General features: G+C 40.5%; 1 pseudogene; it reads right to left on the bottom strand.

Moving 5' to 3' along the window:
• Positions 1–4238: 4238 nt before the first annotated feature.
• Positions 4239–24021, bottom strand: LOC105463713 (eukaryotic translation initiation factor 3 subunit J-like; annotated as a pseudogene).
• Between the last annotated feature and the right edge of the window lie 1859 nt (positions 24022–25880).

The following is a 25880-nucleotide window of genomic DNA, read 5'->3' as shown; positions in this document are numbered from 1 at the left end:
TGGCAAAGATCTGATTTACTGTTCAAGCTCCTCTGGAATCAAGGCAGAAAGTTATAGCAGCCTTAAAAGATCTGATTTACTGTTCAAGCTCCTCTGGAGGCTTAGGTAGACTCCCTTTCTTTCCTGTAGGCATCTGGATTCAGGAACCTCTGCTTTTTTCCATGCCCCCCACACCTGTGTCTACATGGCACACCCTGGTCTGGACACCACTTCACCCTGACTTCAGTCCTTGGCCACATCAGAGCTCAGTGTGCCATGCTCACAGTTAAGGCTTCCTCTGACCTTGGTAATGGCTCAGCCAGCCCTAGGAACAGCTTGTTTTGTTTGTGCTGCTTCTTTGAGCCACATGACTGATTTGTCATTCAAGGTGCAGGTCCTCTGCTTACCAGCCTTAAAATCTGCCTATCTTTCCCAGCCCTGATCACTGGAAATCTACGTTAAAATAGCTGAGTCCTTTCCCATCTGAGCTCCATGCCTGTCCCTTGACTTTGAAAGACACCTGCTCTCCCCTGGTGCCCCAGGATTCTGGCAGCTGAAATTCCCTAAACCAGCCCCATGTCTTCCAATCCTACACACTCCTCTTAGGTGAACCCACAGTCCCAGTGAGCGTATCCTGCTTTCCTCCCAGGCCTTTTCTGTTTTCCCTCATAAAAGCCACAACATCTCATTAAAACCTCATGGTCTACTTTCTTTCCCCATGTTGCTATCCTGAAGCTGCCAGGTAGCCTGCTAAAGAAAAACATTTCACCCCTTCCATTTTACATCTAATGTCCAAGTAGTGTTCTTTCCTCTTGCCATTCACATATTTTTAAATCCAGTTTTATCTTTTTCACATGCAACCCACTGCTCAGGGATGCCCGAGCAGTCTACAGAGTGCAAGCTCCAGTCATGAAACTGGCCTCTTGAGATAGAACCCTGGGGGAGAGGCTAGCAGGAAGGGTGGCAGGAATGCATTTTAAAGGACTGAGGCATCGGGGCAGGAGGCAGGAGACAATGTCCATGGAGGACATTAGGCCTGTGCCTAATGCCTGTGACCAGGGCCAGGATTAGAATCAGCCGACTAGACCAGTGACCCCACTGCTGAACCTTCTCCGCCTGGTGCTCTCTGGGTAGACTAGAAATATTCTTGAACTTGTAGTGAACAGCTGTTTGACCTTCTTCTCGTGTCCCACTTCCCTTCTCCCGTAATAGCGAAGATGTAAGAATCAAGACAGAAAGTTACAGTAGCCTTGAAAATAGCCCCCGACAAAAGGCTGCCAGCCCCAAATGAACCTAAACCATTTTCCAACATGGTTGTTAGTCAGCATTTACATAGCACTCCACATTTACAGATTGGGGGACTGAGGGCAGTTAGTCATTTGTATCAGGACAGAGAACAAGATGAGGGCTGCGGGTCCTGTTTTCAATTCTTCTTAAGATTCTGATTCACTGCCTGAATGAAGAAACCCCAACCCCAGCTCCTTCAGGTGGAGGCCTCCTGCACAAGGGCAGGCTGAACCCCAAACTTGACATTGGCTGCTCCTGAGTTCTCAGCCCACAGCCAACAGCTTTCTTTTCACAGAACACTTTAGGTCCCCTCTCCTGTCATGAGCCCTAGCAGAGACAACGAATACATCAAACCCTTAACAGGTATGCCAAGCTCTCTTGAACATTCACAGATCAACGCAGTTATGAGCATCTTTGTACTTCCAACTGACTGCTTCATCATTAATGTGAAATTAAACCCATTCTGAGCGCTCACAATCTGGTAAGTGTTCTATAATTGTGTTTACTGATATTGCCTTGATATTGAACACCTGGGAACAGATATAATAAATAAAGGAGGTTGGAAATCTTAGACATGATTACTTTCAAGTTGGAAAACTATAGATCTGACTGTGGCTCTGCCAGATGCTTGAGCCACTTAAATTCTCTCAGCCTCAACTTTTGCATCATAAAACAGGGATAATTATGCCTTCCACTTAGGGTTGTTGTGAAGACAATGAGATAAGATTTGTAAAAGGCCTAACGTAACATTTGAAAATATAGCACATCCCCAATAAATAGTAGTTAGTATTAATGTGCTACATTAAGATGGAAGTACAAGATAATCAGAAGATACAGATAAACAGAGCAACTCTTAAAAGCTGTCTTCTTCTTCTTTTATGCATTTAACAGTATTCATGGAGCACCTACACTGTACCAGATATCATTCTAGAAGCAGAAAATACAGCAGTGAACAAGACAGGTAAAGCCCCAGCTCTCCTGAAGGTTACCTGTGAATGGCAGGAAGATAATAGAGAAATAATAGTTAATAAAGATGATAATTTCAGATATCCATAAGTGTTGAGAAGAAAATTAAACAGAGTGATATGATAGAGAGTGACTGGTGGATTTTAGAAAGAACCTCTGTAAAGGATCATAATTGAGGTAACACTTGCCAGGAGAAGCCGTAGGAGTAGAGAGGGGGCCAGGTGGAGGAAACAAGTGCCCAGGCCTGAGGTGGAATCAAGCCTGGCTGGCCAGGAGAACTGAATGAGGACAATGGTGTCTGGGTGGTGAGAGAGAAAAGGGACGAGATTAAGTTGAAGGTCTAGGCAGGGGATCTGAATTCTTATCACAGCTCTGCTACTAGCAAGCTGTTTGGCTTTAAATAAAGATTTTAAACTCTTGAGGTCTCTCAGTTTTGCCATCTGAAAAATGAGGGGAAGGGGTTACCCTTGATCATTGTTAAGGTCCTTTCAACTCTGACTGTAATATAGACCAAAAGCACCATTACTCTTCCTATGATGACAATACTGCAGTCAAATATGACTCTCTTACAGATTGTCCAGTCTTGTTTGTAAGTGTCTATATTGATCTTTAGGAAAGAGTTACCTGTAAAATCAATCAGTCCCCACAATGTAAAATCCTTCATTCTGCTTATTTCGAAGTATCTTTTGGTTTAGTTATGGCCAAAAGATCAGCTGGCCATAGAGAGTTTTTGGTTCCTGGTGGCAAAATACTAGCAGCTCACAGATGGTCCCAGGAACCTAGTTTTTAAAGTTTATTTTAATCGTTCTGTATTGTGTCTTGACCTTTTTTCAAGCAACTAAAGAGTATGTATCAAGTCATACAACTGAGTCTGGAAAACTTTAAGAAACTTTCTATTTTGTTTGATAGCATCAACTTGCAGAGTAGGTTATTCTGAATAGTCAAAATGAGTGTTAAAATGCTGTTTGTAAATCATTATCATCTTTTTTTGAGTCCTCATGATAGTGATTTTATTAAATTAGTTCCTTTATAAAACATTGCAGATGTCGCAATTGTTAACATAACAATTTACCAAACTGCAGTTAACTGGTGCAGTTTACTGAGCATGTTTATAAAGGGAAGGAAATGCCAAAACCCTGGTAAAGTTGTTCCACTGTGGCCTAAGAGAACAACGATTGGTTTTTCAGACACTTAAATTGGCAAATAAAAACAGGTAAAGAGTTTCCCTCCCCCAGCTGAAGCACTTCATCAGTAGAAATAGCCTGATAAATTACTTTGCACTCAAGAGATTCCACAACTTGTAATGCAATAATGGAGAAATTTACCTCCTTTAGCTTCAAAGTTGGAGGGTTTTGGTCATTTTAATTTTATATCAAACTACTGCTGCAGTTTGATATAAAAACTATAGAGTGAAGATATCAACCACAGTATCTTCACTCTGAGATAAGCAGTCTTCTTCACAATGTATTTGTAATATCATCATGTTCAATTTTAAGACAAAGCAATTTTAATACTAGGTGCACACCACATGCCCTTGCTGCAAAATGGTATTCTTGACAAGTTATGGAGCAGTTCAAGGAGGTATGGTTAAGGCTGTATTACTGAATGATACTGGTAAATACTATACAATTTTTTTGTCATGTTGCAATCTTTTGTTTCCAATTCCGTGACTGCTGCTATGAAATCAGAGAGCAACAATGACAATATTATTAGGTTTGTTTTGAACTATGATTTAGTAGCAACTGAAGTTCCCAATTTTAACCCCTTGGCAGCAAGATCCAAGTTCCCTCATTTGCACATTAGCACCTAAGGGTCGAGGGGCTAAATAACCAACACAAAAGATACAACTGAACTTCCAATTGTAGCATTTGGCAGAACTGAAAGGAAAGGAAGTTGTACTACATGTTCAAGGGATTGTGCACAACATAAAGATGACACCAGGACGGGAGGCTAAGGCAGAGAATTGCTTGAACCCCGGAGGCAGAGGTTGCAGTGAGCCTAGATGACGCGGCTGCACTCCAGCCTGGGAGACAGAGCGAGACTCCGTCTCAAAAACAAAAACAAAACAAAACAAAACAAAATGACACCAGGAAAAGATAAAATGTCACATGAAGTCTTCATAGTCTTGTACATATCCTCCATCATAACCACCATAATCTGCCAGATCATCTTTCCTGGTAGCTTTTATCCCCCTCCAGGAACCACAACTTTCTTCTTTTTGGTTTTGCTTTGTTTTCAGTGAATTGGTCATCTTTTTCAAGTCATCAATTTCCAATGAAATACACACATCTCGAACTAAGATTTCCAAAAAGAAAGGCATCATATAGTGACCTTTCATATTGTGTAATTCTATCTTTTAGTAACTTTCCAAACTCTGTAAAATCATCTCTTGAAGATGGGCTCATAGCATCTATTCCATAAACTGTATTATTAACACCAAAAGTTTCCTTTGCTAATTAGAGGTCTGACTCTTCCTGTAATTTATTTAGCCCCAGTTTATCTGCTAATTGTTCTTCTGGTGTTAGCACTTTAGGTTCTTCAGGTTCTTCTAACCTCTTTTTAATTTCTTCTGGCCTTTTCTTCTGTTGCCGTTCTTTCTCTTTTATCTTCTCTGCTGTTTTTCTCTTTTCTGAACTTTTAACCTCTGGTTTTACTTCTGCTGCTTCTTTTTTTACGTCATCATTGTTATCAGTTATCCTTGATGTCCTCGTCCTAGTCCTCGCCTTTCTAGCGGTCCCCACCGGCAGTGCCGCCGCCCCACACCTTCTGCACTGGGTCTTCCACGGAGAATGCGTCTGCCTCTCAGGAGTCGGAGTCTCCAGGCGCCGCCGCCATCTTGAGCCGGGTGTGAGAGTGTATGAGCCGGAGAGCTAGCGAGGAGTTAGCGTGGAGAAGGTGAGTCACTGTGTTTGCTCGATCTTTATCATCTTAAATGTTCAAGCAGGTCTGACTGTAGTGCACGCCTCTTCTCTAGGGATTTAATATGCAGGGTTGACCACCAGAGCAAATGTACATTTAGGAAAATGACAATTATCCACCATGGTCAACAGTGACATAGATAATTTAAAGTCACCCAACGTGAGAACTGAGTGAAATTCTAAGCCATCAGGTCAAGAAGGTAGGTACTTATTCTGAAATGGCTTTAGTATAACAGATTTGCACTAAAACTGTTCTGGTCAAATGAGTAACTAACTCTCCTGCTTTGTTTTTTACGCACTTACAGCTTCTTGGGTAGACCATTCCAGAACTTAAAAAACAATCTTCCAGTTCTTTCTTATTTCTAACCTAAGTCCTTTACATTGCCTTCTAGGTTATTTCCTCTATTTCTGTCATATATGGAGAAGGGTAAACTGGTGGTTACCCTCAGCACATTACACTTTTTGATATGGTTTGGCTCTATACTCCCACCCAAATTTCATGTAGAGTTGTAATCCCCAGTGTTGGAGGTGGGGTGTGGTGGGACGTGATTGGATTATGGGAATGGTTTCCAATGGTTTACCACCATCCCCTTGGTGCTGGCTCATGATAGAGTTTTCAGGAGATCTGGTTGTTTAAAAGTGTGTAGCACCTCCCACTTCACTTTCTTCCTCCTTCTCTGGCCATGTAAGACGTGCCTGCTTCCCCTTCACCTTCTGCCATGATTGTAAGTTTCCTGAGGCCTCCCCAGCCGTGCTTCCTGTACAACCTGTGGAACTGTGAGTGAATTAAACCTCTTACCTTTATAAACTACCTAGTCTCAGGTAATTCTTCAAAACAATGAGAGAATGGACTGCTACACTTTTAAAACAAATACTAATCTAGGTTCTTTACAGATTACCATTTAATTCTCAGAATTCCATCAGATAGATAACTCTTTCAATTCCACTTTATGGGTGGGACAGCTGAGGCACAGAAGCTAAACACCAGCTAGTGAGAGACACAGCTGGGATCTGAGCCCATGCCCCCGGCTCCAAGATCTGTGCTTCAGTCACTGCACCATTTTGCCCCTCACATAAGCAAATTCTCCATCTGGGTTGCTATTCACAAATCTATCTCTTTTTTTGTTTGTTTGTTTAAGTGATTCATGAAGAGACACCAAAAACCTTCTTCTGTTTTCTTTCATTATTTTATAAGTAAATGTAATTCTTTTCCTTCTTCCTGAAAATGAAAACCTACAACCAATGCTTTATCTGAAAAAGCCTTTGACAGGTTACTGCAGAAAGGGTCTTTAGTTTATTCATGCTGCCCTCATTAATAGAGAAAAAGTCTTGCTGGGGCAAATTAAGTCAGTGTGTTCCCCACTCACCATCTAATTATTTTAAAAAGCACAATCCAGCACCAGAATTAAAGCAAGAATTCTACCCATCCGTTGTGAGAGCACAAGAGGCCATGAGATGAACCACATAGCTAAGACTGGTGACGTGGACTGGAGAACCCAGGAGATAATGTTATTCAAGTTTATGTGGAGGCTTTCGTGGCACTCTGGTTTTTCTGCATCAGGAAAACAACTGCTGTAGGCAGAGAGTTGGTAGCTCCATATCTATCTACTTACCTATGTATCTGTGTATTCGTCTATGCACATATGTGTACCACACACACCTACACAATTTCTTTTCGTTTTCCTTATCTTAACCACTAAAATACTAAGTTTTTTTGTGTACCCTTTCAAGTCTTCATCACAGATAGCAAAGAAAAGCCTGCCCTTCTTATTGTCCACTTTGCAAGCAAATTCCCTAAAACAAACCGGAAACATAAAATAGAGGATGCACATAACTAAAATATATAAAATATATACCACATAGGTATAAATAAAAAATTACATATACTTATAGGTATAGGTGAAAATTATATATATAGGTATAAATAAAATTTATATATATGGACATTATGTATATGTATATGTGTGTGTACAGGGTATTTCAGACCACAAACTTAGTGGTATAAAATATATCACTTTAGTCTCATGAGAACAAACCTTAACACATCTTATGAGGAAACAATCTCAGTCAGGAAGGGTTTCTCCTCCCTTCTAAGTTACCGGGGTAGAGCTGTGTGCCGAGGCAGTGGGCGGAAGGGGTTGTCTGGTCTGGGTCATGATCCATCCAAGTTGGTGAAGACTGAGGCATCCTTATTGCTGTCTGGTCTTTGTTCACACAGAGAGGTAGCAAGGCTGCAAGAGTTCAGTGCTCTCAGAGCTGCAGCCCAGGGCACAAGCAGCTCCATGAGGCTGCCTGAGGCCCTGAACCCTGCTGCTCCAGCATGCACATGAAGATTCCAGGGGACTCTGGTTCTGGCTGCCACCCCTTTGAGGTTGGGGTAGAGGGACAAGAGAGTATAGATGCTCACCACGCTCAGATTGTCTCCTTTTATCTGGTATTTTTCTTACCCTGCTTCTTACCTCCTTCCCAGGGTCTTAGCCTAGGGGAGGGAGCAGTATGTGGGAACCATTTCTCAGGTCACATCAGAGTTTAGCTAACCTCCCTTTGCCTCTCCTTTAATTGTCTTCCTTTCCCTATTCCACTAACCTGTGAACCTTTGGAGGAATTAAGGATCAAATGGAAGACTCTCTCCTTCTCATTAGGTCTTCTTTATGCCCTGAGCTCCTCAGCACATATGCTTTTAAAAGGCATAGCCTTTTTTCTTTTATAATAGCTTGAAGCAAAGAGGTTACATGCCTAAGTGATACAGTGGGGCAAAGGAAAATGGAGTGCAGAGAGACAACAGTCTTTTCCTCCAATCACATGTACCCACCTCACAGTATATAATATATGTCAGCTGTGTGTATCTTAACATGATATATACATATATGTATTTAATACACAAGAATCATATTTACACGTATAGGCATTACTCATGTGGTTTGGGGCTATGGATTGTGGCTTTTTGGGGGATAAAAATTTATGGATGAATACTTCTATCCAATTCTTAAATATTTAAGTCATAAGTATATGTTCTTAATTTATGGATCATAAGAGAAAAAAATGGAGAACCAGAATATAAAAGATGATTATAGATAGACTGTAAGATAGATTATAATAATAATATATCAGATTATAGATAGATTTCTCATCACCAATTGCAGGGAGAGAAAAGGGAGCAAGAATTTCTGACTCAGGAACTCTGTAACAATCAACGTACTGTAATCCCAGCCATGTCATTTAGCTTCATTAACAATCTCATTTTCATTATTAATAAGGATGAAAAAGTGCTCAAAATACATTACAAGTATAAGATCACAGATTTCAAATAATAAAGCCGATTGAGCTGAAGATTGAAAATATTGGCTTATTCATAAGACATTTTAGAGCACTATGCAGACAATAAAGAATTCTTAATCCTTACACAAAATGCCATGATTCACGATGTTTTTCTTTAGTATGAAATTACTTTCAATGTAAACTCTGACACACTTGGGAAAAAAAATAGGTTCCTTAAGACCTTTCCATACAAAATGTAGGTAAAATAACTTGAAAAAGAAGTGAATCAATCTTAGGTTATATTGGCTACATCTTTAACTTGTTGCTACTAGTTTAAGGCAAGAACTTAATCTTTATTTATATCTAAACATGCAAAGGGAAATATCCCTTTGCTCCATGGTGAGGAGACAGGACAAAGCAGGTTTTTTGTTTGTTTGTTTGTTTTTTTACCTGTGGTTGAGGAAATAGCTGTTTAAGAAAAAGATACTTCCGTTCTTCTGGCTAGCCTGAATCTTGAGAGGACAATTCCTCTCTTCCAGTTGTTGGGCAGGGTGTTTTTGTTTCTTGATGGATAAACATACTTCTACTATTAACACTAGGTGATAAGATTCGGGGTAAACAGTGTCTCAGGGATTACTTAGGAGGGACAATAGGCAGACGCAGAATCCTAGGGGAAAGCCTTCAGATATGTTGTCAAATTTAGCAAGTAAAAATACAGAAAAACCGGTTAAATGTAAATTTCAGATAAAGAATATAAGTTCCCTATATTGCATGGGACCACCTTACCAAGGTGGAATCATGTGAACATAGGAAATGACCACTGGGTGAGTGCCCAGCAGGAATATGGGCTCACCAACCAAAAGAGTAAACAAGTGGCCTCTGGGCATTCCAGCCTCAGAAGGTAGCTTATAATTCTACCAAATTCTACCAACAGTAGAACCAGTCTTCAGGGAGTACTAAAAATGCATGTGGCAAACCGAAACAGTGGTGTTAGCACGAGCCTACCTTGGAATTAGCCTGAGCTGCTTGGTGTAACATTCAAGTGAGACCAAAGTAGGGCAGAAGAAGGAACAGGGGCCTGTGTACCCAGGGAGTGTCTGTCATGCAAATCTGTGCCTTGTCTCTAAGTTATCTTAGGACACAAATCTGTGCTCAGGAAGCTCATCTGTTTCTGTGCTTCTGTTTTTTCCCGTTTTTGGTCTTCTTGTGCTTTCCCCTCATTTATCATTCAAGTTTCTTTTTGAATATTCCAGCTTTTGTCTCTAAATAATTAGCATCTAGGTCTTTAGTCTTGATCACCCTCACCACCCCATCCTCTTTGTACCAACCAGAGGGCCTCTCTCCTTCTGTCTTTTAAAATCAGATTTATTGAGATATAATTTATATATAATAAAGTTCACCAATTTTATATGTATGATCTATGAGTTTTGACAAATGTATACAGTTGTAGAACCACTGCCATCACCACAATCAAGAGAGTAGAATATTTCTATGACACCAAAAAAGGTTTCTCATGTTCCTTTACAGGTAATCTCGAGACTCCTTCCACACCTGGTCTCTGGCAACCACTGATCTGCTTTGGAACACTTCAGTTTTTACTTTTCTAGAACTTCATATAATTGAAATCATATTGTATGAAGTCTTTGTTGTCCAACTTCTTTTATTTAGCATAATGCTTTTGAGATTCATCTGTGTTGTGTATTATCAGTTGTTCATTCCCTTTTTACTGCTGACTAGTATTCCATCATATTGACATACCACGATTTGTTTATCTATTCAAAAATTAATTGACATTTGGATTGTTTCCAGTTTAAGGCTATTATACAAAAGGCTCCTATAACATTAAAATAAAAGGGTTTTTTTGAATATAAGTATTCTTTTCTCTTGGGTAAATATCTACAAATAGGATTACTGGGTCATATCATAATCAGAGTTGTACATCTAACTTATTAAAAACTACCAAACTGTTTCCCAAACTTGTTCTAACATTTTGTATTCACATCAGCAACATCTGGGAGTTTCAGTTACTTCACATTCTCACCACACTTGGTATTGTCAGTCATGTGTCAATTATGAGTGTGTGCTAATATCTCATTGTGGTTTTAATTGACATTTTCCTAATGATTAATGATGTTGATAATCTTCTCATGTACTTCTTGGTTATTTGTATTTTTTTGATCTATTCAAATCTTTTGTACAATTTTTAATCAGGTAGTTTGATTAGTATTTAGTTGTACATGTTCTTTATAGATTATGTATGCAGACCTTTGTCATATATGTTTTGTAAATATTTTCTCCCACACTGCAGTTCACCTTTTCACTGTTCTTTTCTTTTGAAAAGAAAAAGTTTTTAATTTTGGTGAGGTTCAAATTATTGCTTTTATGGTTTATGCCTTTTTGTGTTCTGTCAAAGAAGACAGCTTAATACAAGGCCATGAAGATCTTCTCCCACAATTTCTTCCAGAACTTTTGTAGTTTTAACTCTAACATTTAGGTGTATGATCCATTTCAAGTTAATTTTTGTTTAAAATGTGAAGTAAAGGTCAAGGTACTTCTTTTGCATATAAATACCTAGTTGATCTGGCACGATTATTGAAAAAGCCCTCCTTTCCCATATTTATATGCTTTGGCTCATTAATCGAAGACCAATTGACCATGTATATGTGAGACTACTTCTGGACTTTCTATTTTGTTTAATTGATCTTTATGTCTATCCTTAGGACAATACCTTACTTTCTTGATTATTTTAGCATTGTAGTAAATCTTGAAATCAGGTGGCGTTAGTTTTTCACTTTTGTTTTGGCCATTCTAGGTCCTTTGCATTTCCATATACACTTGAGGATCAACTGGTCAGTTTATTTATTTATTCATTTATTTATTTCCTTCTTTCTTTTTTAGAAATTGGGTCTCACGATGTTGTCCAGTCTCAAACACCTTGGCTCAAGCCATCCATCTAGCTCAGCCTCCTGAGTAAGTGGGGCAACAGGTGCATGCCACCAAGCTCAGCTAAATTTGTCCATTTCTTAACAAAAAAAAAACAAAAACAAAAGGCTCCCAGAATTTTGATTGAGATTGCATTGAATCTGTGGAATCTATGGATCTGTTCAAGGAGAACTGACATTGTAACAAGAGTAGAGTAAGACTTCCAAACCATGAACACAGTATACCCTTCTTTTATTAGGTCTTTGATTTTTCTCAATGTTTTGAGTTTTCAGCATACCGATCTTTCATGTATTTTGTTATATAACTTACTTATAAGTGTCATGATTTTTTAATGCTAATGTAAATAAGATTTCGTTAACTATAAAGAAGTGTCCTTTTTGTGGTCTGTTTATTGCCATGTTGTCCTAGTCCACCTAGTGTTGCTATAAAGGAATACTTGAGGCTGGGTAATTTATAAAGAAAAGAGATTTATTTGGATCATGTTTCTCAGGCTGTACAGGAAGCATGGCACCAGCATCTGCTTCCAGTGAGGGCTTCAGGCTGCTTCCACTAATGGCAGAAGGCCAGAGGGAGCCAGCATGTGCAGAGATCACATAGTGAGAGAGGAAACAAGAGAGAGAAAAGGTGCTAAGTTCTTTTTAACAACCAGCTCCTGCAGGAACTAATATAGCAAGAACTCACTCATTACCACAAAGATGGTACCAAGCCATTCATGAGGGATCCATCCCCATAATCCAAATACCTCCCATGAGGCCCCACCTCCAATATTGGGGATCAAATTTCAACATGAAGTCTGAAGGAGTCAAGTATTCAAGCCATAGCACTTTTTTTTTTTTGGCTTTTTTTTTTTGCTTTTTGTTGGTGAATTTGCTATTTAAAATGCCCCCCACCCAAGTGTAGTGCTGAAGTGCTATCTTGTGTTGCTCACACAAGAAGTCTGTGATATATGTTACAGAGAAAATACATGATTCAAATAAGCTTTGGCCGGGCGCGGTGGCTCAAGCCTGTAATCCCAGCACTTTGGGAGGCCGAGACGGGCAGATCACGAGGTCAGGAGATCGAGACCATCCTGGCTAACACAGTGAAACCCCGTCTCTACTAAAAATACAAAAAAAACTAGCCGGGCGTGGTGGCGGGTGCCTGTAGTCCCAGCTACTCAGGAGGCTGAGGCCGGAGAATGGCGTAAACCCGGGAGGCGGAGCTTGCAGTGAGCTGAGATCCGGCCACTGCACTCCAGCCTGGGCGGCAGAGCGAGACTCCGTCTCAAAAAAAATAAATAAATAAATAAATAAAAATAAGCTTTATTGAGGCATGAGTTATAGTGCTGTTGGCTGTGAGTTAGATGTTAATGAATCAACAATATATATTAAATAAGGTGTCTTTAAAACAGAAACAAAGGCAAAGAAAAATTATTTATTGATTGGTTGACAGAAATATTGTGACCAGAGGCTCACAGGAACATAATCGTATATTTTGCCTAGGTGCAATGGTTCAGTATTCACTAAGTCAATGCTTATGGTGGCTTTATTTACTATACTGCATTTTTGTTTACTCATTTGTCAGTTGATGGACATCTGGCTTGTTTCCACTTTTGGTCTATTAGCAATAGTGCTGCTATGAATATTCATATACGGGCTTTTGTGTCTCTAATTTGTTCTGTCAACTACTGAGAGAGGAATGTTGATGATTCCAAATGTTATTGTGGATCTGTGTATATCTCATTTCAGTCTTACCATTTTCGCCTTATATGTTTTGAAGCTCTGTGTTAAGTACATACACAATTGTGATTCTTATGTCTTCTCAGTGAATTGACCCTTTTATTATTAAGTCCTTTTTTACTCCTAGTAATATTCTTTGTCTTGACTACATGCCAGATATTGTAAAGTTTACATTATTAATTGCTGGATTTTGTTATATTCCTTTAAAAAGTGTTGGATTTTTTGATACACAGCTAAGTTACATGGAATGATTTTGACCCTTTGGGGGCTTGCTTTCCAACTCTGTTAGAATGAGTTCAGAGGGATCTTTAGGGCTATTTTAGCCCTATTACTACTACTTTTACTACTAAAATAATACCCTTCTGAGGAATTTTTTCAATTTCCTGTGTATTACAAGATCTTTTAACTCTGGATGGTGAAATACAAGCTATTTTCAAGTCTAGGAATTCTGCCGCACCATTTAGTGGCTTTTTTCCTGCTTCTCATGCATTTACAGATCTGTACTCAGCCAAAAACTTGAGGATATTTCTCTACATCTCTCTAGGGCACTCTTGTTGGTTCTCTCTGTCTCTCTCTCTCTCTCTATCTCTCCCTCTCTCCCTCCCTCCCTCCCTTCCTCCCTTTCTCTCTCTGTCTCTGGTACTATGCTGCCTTGGCTCCCCAAACTCTGATCTCTCTCTCCTCACTTTGGCATGATGGTTGGGCCAAGTTGGGTTCCTTGTGCTGCAATTTAGAAAGAGCCTGCAGGCAGAAACCTGGGCGCATTACAGAGCTCACCTCATTTGTTTCCCTTCTATCATATATCACAATCCTGCACCACATCTTGTTTAATATGTGAAGGCCATTGTTTCATATATTTTGTTTGGTTTTCTAGCTGTATAGGCATGAGGGTAAATCTGGTCCTGGTTCCTCCATCTTGACTGAAAGAGAAGTCCTGAGAGCTCAGAGTGCTGTTTTTATGACAAATCTAATTCAATTGCCTCCCCTAAACTTTTTAATTACTTCCTTGGGCATCAGTTTCAAAAGAGTAAATAAATGAAGGAGAAAGGGATGTGTGTATGTATATCTGAAGATGGAAGGAGGTAGAACATGGCCTTTAGGGAACCAGAAATAGTAATGGAGTCTGGACAATGAAAGGTGCAAACACATGAGGGGGGAGGTCCAGGGGTGGATTACGAAGGCAGAATGGAGCAAACAGTGGTCCAGAATCCCAGGGTCCTCGAGTCCCTCTGCTGAAATCCGCAAAAATAGCTGAAACAGTATCCCACTCTAGCCGTTCCAGCTACTCAGCGTCATGTCCTCTTTGTCCATACATTCTTCATCCCATAGAGTCTTGCCAGGAATACAGGCCATGTAAATCATATTGACCATGCTGCTAGATTTTGGGGGGTGGGAGGAGTTATCTGAAGGAACTAGAGAACTAAAATGGAAACATCTTTTGCCTTCAAGATTGAATATGAGAAGATGGAAAGACAGACTATACATAATTAAAAAGGACCCAATCAATGGTTAAAAAAAAAAAAAAAAAGTTGGACAAGACAGCGAAGTTTCAGCTGTTTGAGAACCAAATGAGTTCAGGAGGAAAGCCCCAAGGAGGGAAGCCATCTTCTGCTTCTGGGTGAGTCTTGGGGCTGACAGAGTCATTTAAGCCATAATCAGAAAGAGAAATGGGCTCCTCGGTTTAGGTCTTTTTTGCTGCAACTGTTTACTTGCCAGGAAAGTACGGCTGTGGGTCTAATCTTCTCAATTTCTGCCTTGAGTTCTGGGAGACACCTGGGCTGCCTTGGGTAACTGAAAGGATACTGGCTGAGGCAGGAAAGATATCAACAATTATTGAGGGAAAATATGTGAGGTGTTGTGTCAGAGCCTTAAAGACCTCATCTCGTAATCTTAACAGCAACCCACATTTCACAGATGAGAAAATTGAGGCTCAGAAAGGTTACATGCACGGTTTCAAGTTGGGGCTCTGTGCCAGCCCACCAGGCCATAAAATGAAAGAGATTATTAGGTTTTGTGGTGAGAGCAGCTCAAGCCAAGTTTGAATCCTGACTATAAGTAAACATAAAGATGGGTGACATATACTCGTGTATGTCACAATAAATTATAAATAGAATGATTTTCTTTGGAGAGTTTAACGTACTGTCAAAGTACAATTTCCGAAAAGTTAAAGACGTAACTCCTGTACAAATTTAGAATGAACACATGTCAAATATGTTATTTAATTCATTAAGGAGGGAATTTGTAAGATGGTAACTCTGGTACAAAGAATATTGGAGGAACTGGGTGTTCCTTGGCAACAAAAAATAGAGAATGAGATTACTAGATTAGATACAAAACTTGTTAATGTCTTACAGGGCAATAAAACTATAATCTTTTAGGTTACCCTTTCTCTCAGACAGAAGTCATTTGCATCTCCACCAGACAAAAATGTCTACAAGTTAGCATGTAATTTCACCAAGTCTGAGACCTGTAAACGTTAATTAAAAAGGAATCAAACAAAGATACATTTCCCTAGGTAATTACTCATTGATGGGTTTCTTAACTCCTTGGCTGATATTAAAAGGTCGTGGTTTCTCTCTTGGTCTTATTTCCAAATTTTGGTTGATTATTTTTCTTATCAATACACTAGGAAATCTATCATAATAGTGTTAAGTCCTTTGACGGAAAATGATTCCAGGTTTTATGGGGCCTGGAGTTCTTACAATATTAGAGTCTCTTTAAAAAAAAAATACAAAAAATTTTACTTTTGCAAATCTTATAAAATATATAAACAAGAGAACACATAAATTTATGTCCCCCAAGGGCATTGGAAGGAGTCATGCACAAAAGGGTCCCTGTTTTTTTTAAATGTCAAATATTCTGTAACCAAGTATCTTCAGCTCTGAGTTAGTGTGTAACTGTATTTGTTCATTTTCATGCTGCTGATAAAGACATACCTAAGACTGGGTAATTTATAAAGAAAAAGAGGTTTAATGGGCTCACGGTTCCACGTGGCTGTGTCATCAGTGGAGGGTGTCCAGGTTCTTGGCATCTTGAACAAAGAATTGGACAAAACACACACAAAAAACAAGGAAGGAATGAAGGGATTTACTGAAAATGAAAGTACACTCCACAGTGTGGGAGCGGCCGGAGCATAGGGGCTCAAGGGCTTGTATACAGAATCTTCTCAGGTCCAAATACCCTCTACAGGTTTCCCATTGGCCACTTGGTGGTCACCTCATGTAAATGAAGTGGTGGCCAGCAATCAGAGGCTGCAGGGAAGTTACAAAGGTTACACTCCTGTGTAAACATCTGATAGGCTGCAAAAAGCAACCCATCAGAGGTTAAAGTGAAGTTACAAAGTTGCACTTTTACACAAAGGAAGACTCTGCCCGCAATCAGTCTGACTGGTTGTGGACATTCAATTTCTCATCTGCCTTGCAGAAAAGGTGGGGATTTGTAAAGGTAGTAGTCTCTGGTCCTTTTGTTACTTAGGCGTGGGAAGGTAGGGTTTTCCTTTCAATTTAGTTCTCGGAAGTCGGTGTAAAATGGCCTTAGGTTCCCTGCCTCCATACCCTATTCTCCTGCCTCAGCTGTGGAGGCCTCACAATCATGATGGAAGGTGAAAGGCACATCTTACATTGTGACAGACAAGAGAGAATGAGAGCCAAGCAAAAAGGGTTTCCCCTTATAAAACCATCAGATCTCATGAGACTTATTCACTACCATGAGAACAGTATGGGGAAAACCAGCCCCATGATTCAATTATCTCCCACAATTGTGGAAGCTACAATTCAAGATGAGATTTGGGTGGGGACACAGCCAAACCATATCAATAACCAACCTAAACACCTATACTTTTTTTGTATTATCTAATATTCTATAATATTTTATGATCATTCTGCTGACTGTTCCACAGGTGATTTGGTTGAATGATTTCCCTACAGCCTTACAAATTGTCTTTAAAATCTTATACCAGAAAATATGTCCTGGCATTAAATTTTCAGTAGTTAAGAAGCTATTAAAGGCTAATATGAATAAACTGATTAATATGTTCAGTCTATATTTGACAAACTCAACTTTGTTAACAAATGTGTGTTCTTGACAGGATTATCTTCTATCCCCATTCACTGAAGAGTCTCTGCCTTCACCAGCTCAGTTACTTCCCAGCCCCCAACCTTCAAAGCAAGTTCTGCCTGGTATTTACCAGACTAGTTTTCCACTTTTCTTTCTTTCTCTCTCTTTTTCTTTCTTTCTTTCTCTTTCTTTCTTTCTTTCTTTCTTTCTTTCTTTCTTTCTTTCTTTCTTTCTTTCTATCTCTTTCTTCCTTTCCTTCTCTCTCTGTCTTTCTTTCTCTTTCTCTTTTTCTTTTCTTTCCTTTTTCTTTCCTTTTTTCCTTCCTTCCTTCCTTCTTTCCTTCCTTTCTTCCTTCCTTCCTTCCTTCCTTCCTTCTTTTTCTTTCTTTCTTCTTTTTCTTGACACAGGGTCCCACCATGTTGCCCACACTGACCTTGAGCTCCTGGGTTCACTCTTGGGCTCAAACATTCCTCCCCCTGCAGCCTCTCGAGTAGCTGGGACAACAGGCATCTGCACTACCACACCTGACTGCACCTTTTCTTTGATGCTGACTTCAGGTAGAGGGGAAAATTAACGGAGGAAAGAAAGGAAATGCAAGGAGACTACTAGAGTGGAGAATATGTATACAGTATTTACTATGTGCTGGGCACTGTTCTAAGAGCTCTGTATGTATTAACCTACTGGAGGCAGGCACTGCTACTATTCATATATTATAAAGGAGGAAACAAAATGAATAAATAACTTGCTCAGGTAAAGCCAAAACCCACGTTTCCATCTCAGAGCAAAATCACATTCAAAGAAACACAGAGTTTGCATTTTTCTGTGACGGGCCTTTGAAAAATAAAGTCTAAACACAGTGTTTGTATCTACTCTTATTAAAATCCTTTGACTTTTTTATTCTCTAATTCCCTTGCATTGGGTTTCAAATGACAAAAATCCAACTGTAACTTAAAAAGAGCTCTATTGAGACACTGAGGCTCTTGTAACTGGCATGTTCTCCCTTCAGGCATGGCTGGATCTGGGGCCTTTAGTGACGCCGTCAGAACTCTGAGTGTGTTTGTCTCCCCACCTCTTGGCCGTGCTTTCCTCTGTGTGATGGCTTGGTTCTATAGGCAGTTTCTCTCATACTGCTGGGGAAAATTGCTTCCAACAACTCCAGGCTCACCCAATCCCTACAACTAGAAATCCCAGAGTAAAATAGACACCTCCTCTCTCCCAGCGTCCGTAGAGCATGCGGTAGGGAAGGCCAGTGTTCCAGATGATAGAGACTGCCGGTTGGTCAGACTGGGCCACAGAGGGGATGGAGAAGGTCATTGGGGAACTTATGTTTTTCCAGGACCACATGCGGTGTGAGAAGCATAGTGCCCAAAAAGAAAAAAGAACATGCTGTTACCTGACGAAGGGGAAAGAATACCAATCAGGTGAAATCAGTGGACATCCATGACACTATGAAACACTGCTCTCCCTCCTTCTGCTGACCCAGAGCTCCATCTTCTTCATGCCATTTAGAAACTGTGGTCTCACACCCCAACATCTCTGCATGAATTCTACCCAGAGCTCTCAACAGATTATATTTCTGCTTTGTCACTTCCCTCTCCCACAGCTTCTTTCTGATTTAGACTTGCATGTCAATCATTTACATTTTAATGTGATCTTTTTTCACTAATGCACTATGTCTTCCAATAATATTTGAACTTGAAGCCTAAGTGAGCAATTAAAGCGTTTATCCCTAGCTTAAATTAATTTTAGCATAGGCAAACAGGAAGGCTGCAGCTTCCCTGCAACATGTGAAAGTCCAGCAGATGGGCAGTTTTCCATATGCAAGCCGTTGTCACACAGAGTTCACTGACCACACACCGGTTCATTGAGGCAGAAGAACAGAATCTGCCTGCAGCTTGTACACAGAGAATTCCTTCCATAAACAGTCATAGTTTCTTTTAGGCCTGGGACACATGGACAGTCACTTCTTCTCAAGGAGATTTACTAGGGGCTCAAAATGATCTTCCCTTCTCTGGTTACCCAAACCAAATAGTTGACCCAACCACATTTCATCTGATATCACAATATCTGAATAGCCCTCTTATTCTTGCACAATTCTCTTTTTCTTTATACTTCCTTTCTCAGTCTCAGCAAAAACACTTTATAACCCCTCACTCTTAGTCATTTTTGACCACTTGCTGCCTCTTCTTTTATCTGCTATATAACTCTTTTGAATGAGAGCTGCCTACAGCAATGAAAGAAGGAAGAATTATATTGGCTGGATGATCGAGTGGCATCCCAGATGCTACAAACAGTGGGAATAAATGGAAGGTGACATTTCCTCCCAGCGCTGGGTGGAGGAGGCTATTACTAAATCAACTAACAGCTCATGCCTGGAGCAGCAGCCGTGAGATCTCCACTGCTGGGCCAACCTTTGGTGTTTAAATACATTCTGCCCACAGGTGGCCCAATGTTTTCTTTAAATTGTTTCTTGTCAACAAATGAGCTTTACTCCTATCCCCTGAGGGTGGCCACAAAGCATTGCAAGGTCTACCACTACCCTGCAAGCAAAAGAAAAGTGTGGCATTTCTAGAGGAGAGAAGCGCCTTATGTATTCCTACATTTCTTCCACATTCTTCCGGTTGAGTTGGCATTGATTCATGTAACAGACTTCTTCCCTGAGGAAAAGACTTTGCCAACATAAGAATGCTAAATAATACACACATCACCAGAGTTTATGTTTTTCATTCTGTTTGTGACATTTGCCTCTACGGGCCAGTAATCAATAGGAGCTCGCTATTTCTGTGCTGTAAAACACTTTGCTCTAAAATGTTGCTTTCCCTTCCTGTGTTCCTTAGGGCAATGTTTCTCTGTCAACCAAGTGCCGTTATAGCTGGGGTCTCAAGGATAGCTGGGGCTGTCTTACTAGTAAAATTCAGGTGTGTCCAGGTACCTCTGGAACACTGTGGACCAATAAAAGGAGCCCATTTGGATGTTCATTTGCATGAGTGTCCAAGAAATTTATGGGAGGAAACTCCTAAAAGAAGAAAGGATTCGTGTGTGTGCACAAATGTGAGTAAAGGGGTGGTTTTGAGTATGATGAGGAGTGCAGGGCTCACACTGCCCCGTGGATCCCCCTTCTCTGCCCCCACCCTTAGCTTTCCCCTGTACCTTCTTCCTGCAGTTCTCTAGCTAGAGCTGGGGAGGGAGGTTGAGATACAAAAACAAAGGAGAGGTGTTTCACTAACACCTCTGTGAGGCTGTAAAAGCAGAAAGATGCCGTCCCCTATGGCCTATGTTACAGAGCACAGCACAAATGGAAAACAGTATTTTATCCCCATTTTATAGGGGACAACCTGTCAGCTCAACATTGCCATCCAGAGCAGCAGAGCACCAAAGCCACCCGGCACAACCCAGTGCTATCTGAGTGGGGAAGGTAGGAGATCACAGGAAACATGTGCAAAGCTATGGAGACAGGTTATGCTTAGGCTTCACCAAGGCTGCCATTGAGAATAACTTGTTTGAGGGGCAGGGGTAGAAGGAAAGATGTGTAGCTAGAGTTGCTGAAATTGTGCCTAGATGCTGAGTAATAAAAAATCACTTTATTACTACTTCTATAACCTGTTTCCCCCAGGTTTGATGTATGGAGATCAAATTCACAGTTATGATAAAAATGCATTTATTCAATTGTCAGTGGGGTTTTTTTTTTTTCCAAAATATAATTTTGACTCCAAGTCACTCCATTTTCTATTTCTTAAATGAGCTGACATTTGGAATTGGTCTGATTTTTTATTGGTCCCATAATATACACCTTTTTTTAAGAGGCTCCTAAAAGCATGGAAACTCAAGGAAGGCCCAGAGATTATAATATTGGTTTTGAATTACAAATACGCTTTCAGCAGGACAAAGAGCAGGCCAAATCCTTCACCAAGCTTCTACTGGGTGTCCCTATTTTAAGACTGCAATTTGGATGACTGCAATTATTTGCATTTTTATTACTAATTGCTCCTGCCATTGGTGCAACCAGCCACTTTTGGGTGCAATTACCCCCTCATGGGAGCAATTACATATAAAAACAATTCTGCACGTGCAGCTCATTGTGACAACACAAAAGGAGGCTGAGGAGAACAATTTGGCTCATCAAGTCCTGTCTCCAACTTCATCCATGTGCCAGCTATAAGGTAGAACAGCAGGGACAGGAAAGTAGCACCTACCCTGGGATGTGCAGGCTGGAGCAGTCCTTCCACTGTCTATGAACTTTTTTTTTTTTTTTTTTTTTTGAGACAAAGTTTCGCTCTTGTCGCCCAGGCTAGAGTGCAATGGCATGATCTCGGCTCACTGCAACCTCCGCCTCCTGGGTTCAAGCGATTCTCCTGCCTCAGCCTCCCGAGTAGCTGGGATTACAGGCATCCGCCACCATGTCTGGCTAATTTCTGTATTTTTAGTAGAGACAGGGTTTCACCATGTTGGCCAAACTGGTCTCAAACTCCTGACCTCAGGTGATCCGCCCGCTTCAGCCTCCTAAAGCGCTGGAATTATAGGCGTGAGCCACTGCGCCCGGCTCTACGAACATATTTTTAGAGGATTAGACTGTGAATTTATTTAATTAGAAAAAAGCAACTCATCTTGCTAAAGTGGATTCCAAACACCAAATCAAGTCATATAGCCCTCTAATTAAACACCCAGACTTCCAGAAAATGCCAGATTTCTATGAAATTCTGTTTTTTTTACGAAGAGCACTGACACATCCATCCCACTGAAATACGACATACACACCAGTCTCCCTCCCCTTGTCTCTACTAGACACACCAACTTAACTGCTCCAGCCCTGGGATTGGGAATGATGGTGTAATGAGCTGACACGTGAGGTCTGAGCACCAGGAGGAGCATCCCCAATTGCAAAATGCAGCAGGCATTCTACACAAACCATCTTAGGGTTTCCAGGCAGCCCACAGACCAAATTGTCATATTACATCTCACTACCCAATTCAAATTTTAATTAGAAATGGGAAATGGGAGTGCATCCAAGGCCACCATCAGCCTGTATATAGAGACTGTGTACACAATTACCTCATTGTGCCTCAATTTCCTCCTCTGTAAAATGGGGATAAGAATAGCCCCTGCTTATAGGGTCGTGACTGTGATTAAAAGAGCCAATTCATGGAAACACTTAGAACAGTGCCTACTATGCTATTTTGTTGCAATTATTTATTTCTAGATCTGTCTCCTCTCTGAGTTGTTAGGAAAAATTACACAAAACTGGAGATAATCATATAGTTTTTGGCATCATACTCAAGCATCATTTAACAAACAGACCTAAAGGGAAAGTAACTTTAACTGATTATTTTTTGTTAACTAGAGGCTAGATTCTGGAAAATTAGATATTTATTTGTAGAGGATTGATAAATTACAAATGATTTTTATCCAGGAAAGAGGCCAACTATTTTCTTCCAATCAAAAAGAATAAACCCAAAGGTTTAAGGTCCTGGAGGAAGGACATTAATCTGTTTTGTACCTAACTTTGCCCCCGTATTCCAGCATTTTCTTTTTTCCTATTGACTACATTTATCAGTTTCCTCCTATTACCCTATGCTCCAGGTTTGCCATTTTGCTGGTCCCCTCATTAGCAAATTAAATAAATCTTTGACACACACTCACTATACATTTTTCTGAGATCCATGTTGTTACTTTTTGTAAAAAGAAAATATTTGCCAGAAGCCATGCACTCCCTGCAGGCGGAACTCTCTCACAGTCATCTTTGTGTGCTGGTTCAGTGCTTCTCACATTTTAATGTGCATCCAAATCAACTGAGTGTTACCAGCAGCGAATCCATATGGGTCTGCAGCAACCTCAATTCTTGCCTCCTAAGAAGAAAGAATTTGACCGAGGAGGCGTAAGGCAAAAGGAGAGACTGAGGCAAGTTTTAGAGCAGGAATCAAAGTTACTAATAATTTAAAAAGCTTTAGAGCAGGAATGAAAGGAGAAAGGCCAAGCAGGTGACTTGAGAGATCAAGTGCGTGGTTTGACCTCTGACTTAGAGTTTTACACGTTGGCATACTTCCAGGGTCTTGCATTGCTTTCCTGATTCTTCCCGTGGGGTGGGCTGTCCGCAAAGGCAGTGGCCTGCTAGCGTTTGGGAGGGGAGCATGCGCGGTGTGTTTAGTGAAGTTGTACGCATGCTCTCTTGAGGCGTTCTCCCCTTACCAGTCGAATGTCTCTAGAAGGTCATATACCATTTAAACTCTACCATGTTGCCTCTTAATGCTCATGCTTGAGCTCACTTGCCCAACTCCTGAGGTCTTACTGGAAAACTGCTGATTACCAGTTTCAGGCTTTTTCTATCTATTGGGAGATTGCCTTTCCCTGGCACTAGCTGCAACTGACCAATTATTATTTTGGAGAGACAGTTAACAACCGCCTGACCATCACCTGATGGTTGCCTGACATTCCTGGTGGGAGGTGCGGGGAGTCCTCTCCTGCCCTGAGCATGACTGACTAGCTACCTACTGTAACATGAGGATTCACTCGGTCTGGGGAGAGGCCTAAAATACGAAATTTCTGCAGATGCTGCAGACATGAGTCCTGAGCACAAAGCCTGGACTTAGAAAATGCAGGTGCTTAGAAATGTCTGTAAACATCCACCTGTGAGGACAAATGACATGTCTTACTCCTTATTGCTACCTCCTCCAATACCTATCTTTTATTTCCACAATTTATATGCTGTAATGCAGAGGACCTGGTTTGGGTGGGGACACAATTAGTAGGGCTTGCTTATCATAATGACTTAGTTAAATGAGAGCTCATTAAGAGGATGAGGGAAGATGGGAGGTAGTTCGATAATGGGAAAACACAGTCATTTAGGATGTAAAAACTATGCTACTTACAGTAGTTATGGTCTCCCCTACTGATGCCCCCATTGCGGTACTCTCAGCGGGACTAATACCAGCAGCATTGCCCAACCTCATTCCCCAAAGGCCGCGTGGATCCCCTCTCAGGCAATCTTAGGTTTAAGAGAAGTGAATCATAGTTGGCCTTAAAAACACAGTGGGGACTTCTAACCTAGGCAGCAGACTTAGTTTCTAGCTTCTGTTGTCTCAGGGCATCTTACCTCCATGTGCCTTCATGTATATAAAATTAACAGGCAGTTAACTCTACTACTAGAAAAATAAAGTAGTCCTTGTGTGAATTTAGGCAGAATTATAATTGTCTACCCCAGTGGTTCTCAAACCTGAGGTCACATTAGAATCCGGAGCTTGTATGAAAACATACATATGCCTGGGTCTCACTTCTAGAGAGTCTGCTGTAGTTAGCTTGGGCAACACATGAACAATATTCCTCTATGGCTAAAGAGGAGATGGCATTAGCTCATCAGCTGCACTGTCACTGCAATAAGTGAAAAGTTGTTAGGTATTGACTTCTATCGTTCTCCAACACATTAAGGCAAAGGTGTCTCTGGTCATCTTAGAAGCACTGCAAATTTTTCAGTAGTTTTAATTTTAATTCTATGTACTTTATAATGTGAATACATTAGAACTGCTTTTCAGGGGGGAAGTGCTAGATGCTGCAAAAGGTCTGATATAAGTGGCATGAATCCTGACCGTGAGGTGCTACTTCCCCCAAGCTCCCGGAAATAGGAATAATAATGTTTTACCTGAGGCTGAAAATCCACACATAATAGATAAAATTAAGCAACCAAATGATTGTAAATATGTGATTATAAAGTTTTCTTTGGCTTTTAAATAGAATACTTTTATTATTGAAATAATATCTTTCTAAAAATAAATTACTTTGGAAGGAGTTGTATGAGGTAAGAATGTAAAGTTTCCATTTCTACACCCTCTCCCACTCCCCATCAGCCCCCTGCTCCCAGTTCCTCCTTCCTCAAAGAGAGCTTTCACTGAGTTTAGCGCATTTCCTTCCAGAGCTCTTCTGTGCGTGTACAAATGCATGCTCATGCGTATGTGTGTGTATAGCTTTTTCTTCTTTTTGCATCCTGTTTCCAAGTCTTCCCCACCATTCTCACTTAAATCTACTGTAGTCAGGTTTTCCTTTATCCCAGGCAACTTTATCACAGGCAACTTCAGCAAAGCTCCCACAGTGGTAAATCCTATGGCAAATCTCTAATTGTCACAGTGGCTCATTCCTGACACCACACACATCTGGTTTTCCTCCTGCCTCCTAGCTACTCCTCCTCAGTCTCCTCTGCAGTTTGTTTCTTTAATTCTCTCTCTAATCTCTAAATGTAGACACCTTTTCCCCAACCCCTAGTCCTCCAAGTCCTTTCCTGCTCTATGTGCACTTTCTCCCTTAGTGATCTCCGCAAGTCTCTTGGCTTTAAACACCATCTGTACGCTGATGACACCCAAATTTATATTTCCAGCATGAATAACTCTCATAAACTTTATGTTTTGGTTTGTTTTTTGTTATTACATGAATATTGATTTGTATGCATTTATCTTTTTTCCTTCCCAACTTTTACTTTAGGTTCAGGGATACATGTGCAGGTTTGTTACATAGGTAAATTACATCTTGTGGGGATTTGGTACACAAATAATTTTGTCACCCAGGTAATGAGTACAGCACTTGATAGGTAGTTTTTCAGTCCTCACTCTCCTCCCGCCCTTCACCCTCAAGCGGCTCCAGAGTCTTTTGTTGTCTCCTTTGTGTACATGTGTACTTAACATTTAACTCCCACTTCTAAATGAGAACATGCAGTATTTGGTTTTTGGATTCCTGCATTAATTTTCTTAGGATAATGGCCTCTGGCTCCATCCAT

Source organism: Macaca nemestrina, chromosome 2 (assembly GCF_043159975.1).
Source record: "Macaca nemestrina isolate mMacNem1 chromosome 2, mMacNem.hap1, whole genome shotgun sequence".
NCBI lineage: Eukaryota > Metazoa > Chordata > Mammalia > Primates > Cercopithecidae > Macaca > Macaca nemestrina.
The sequence above is the reverse complement of the archived record's forward strand: the minus strand, read 5'-3'. Positions and strand labels throughout refer to the sequence as shown.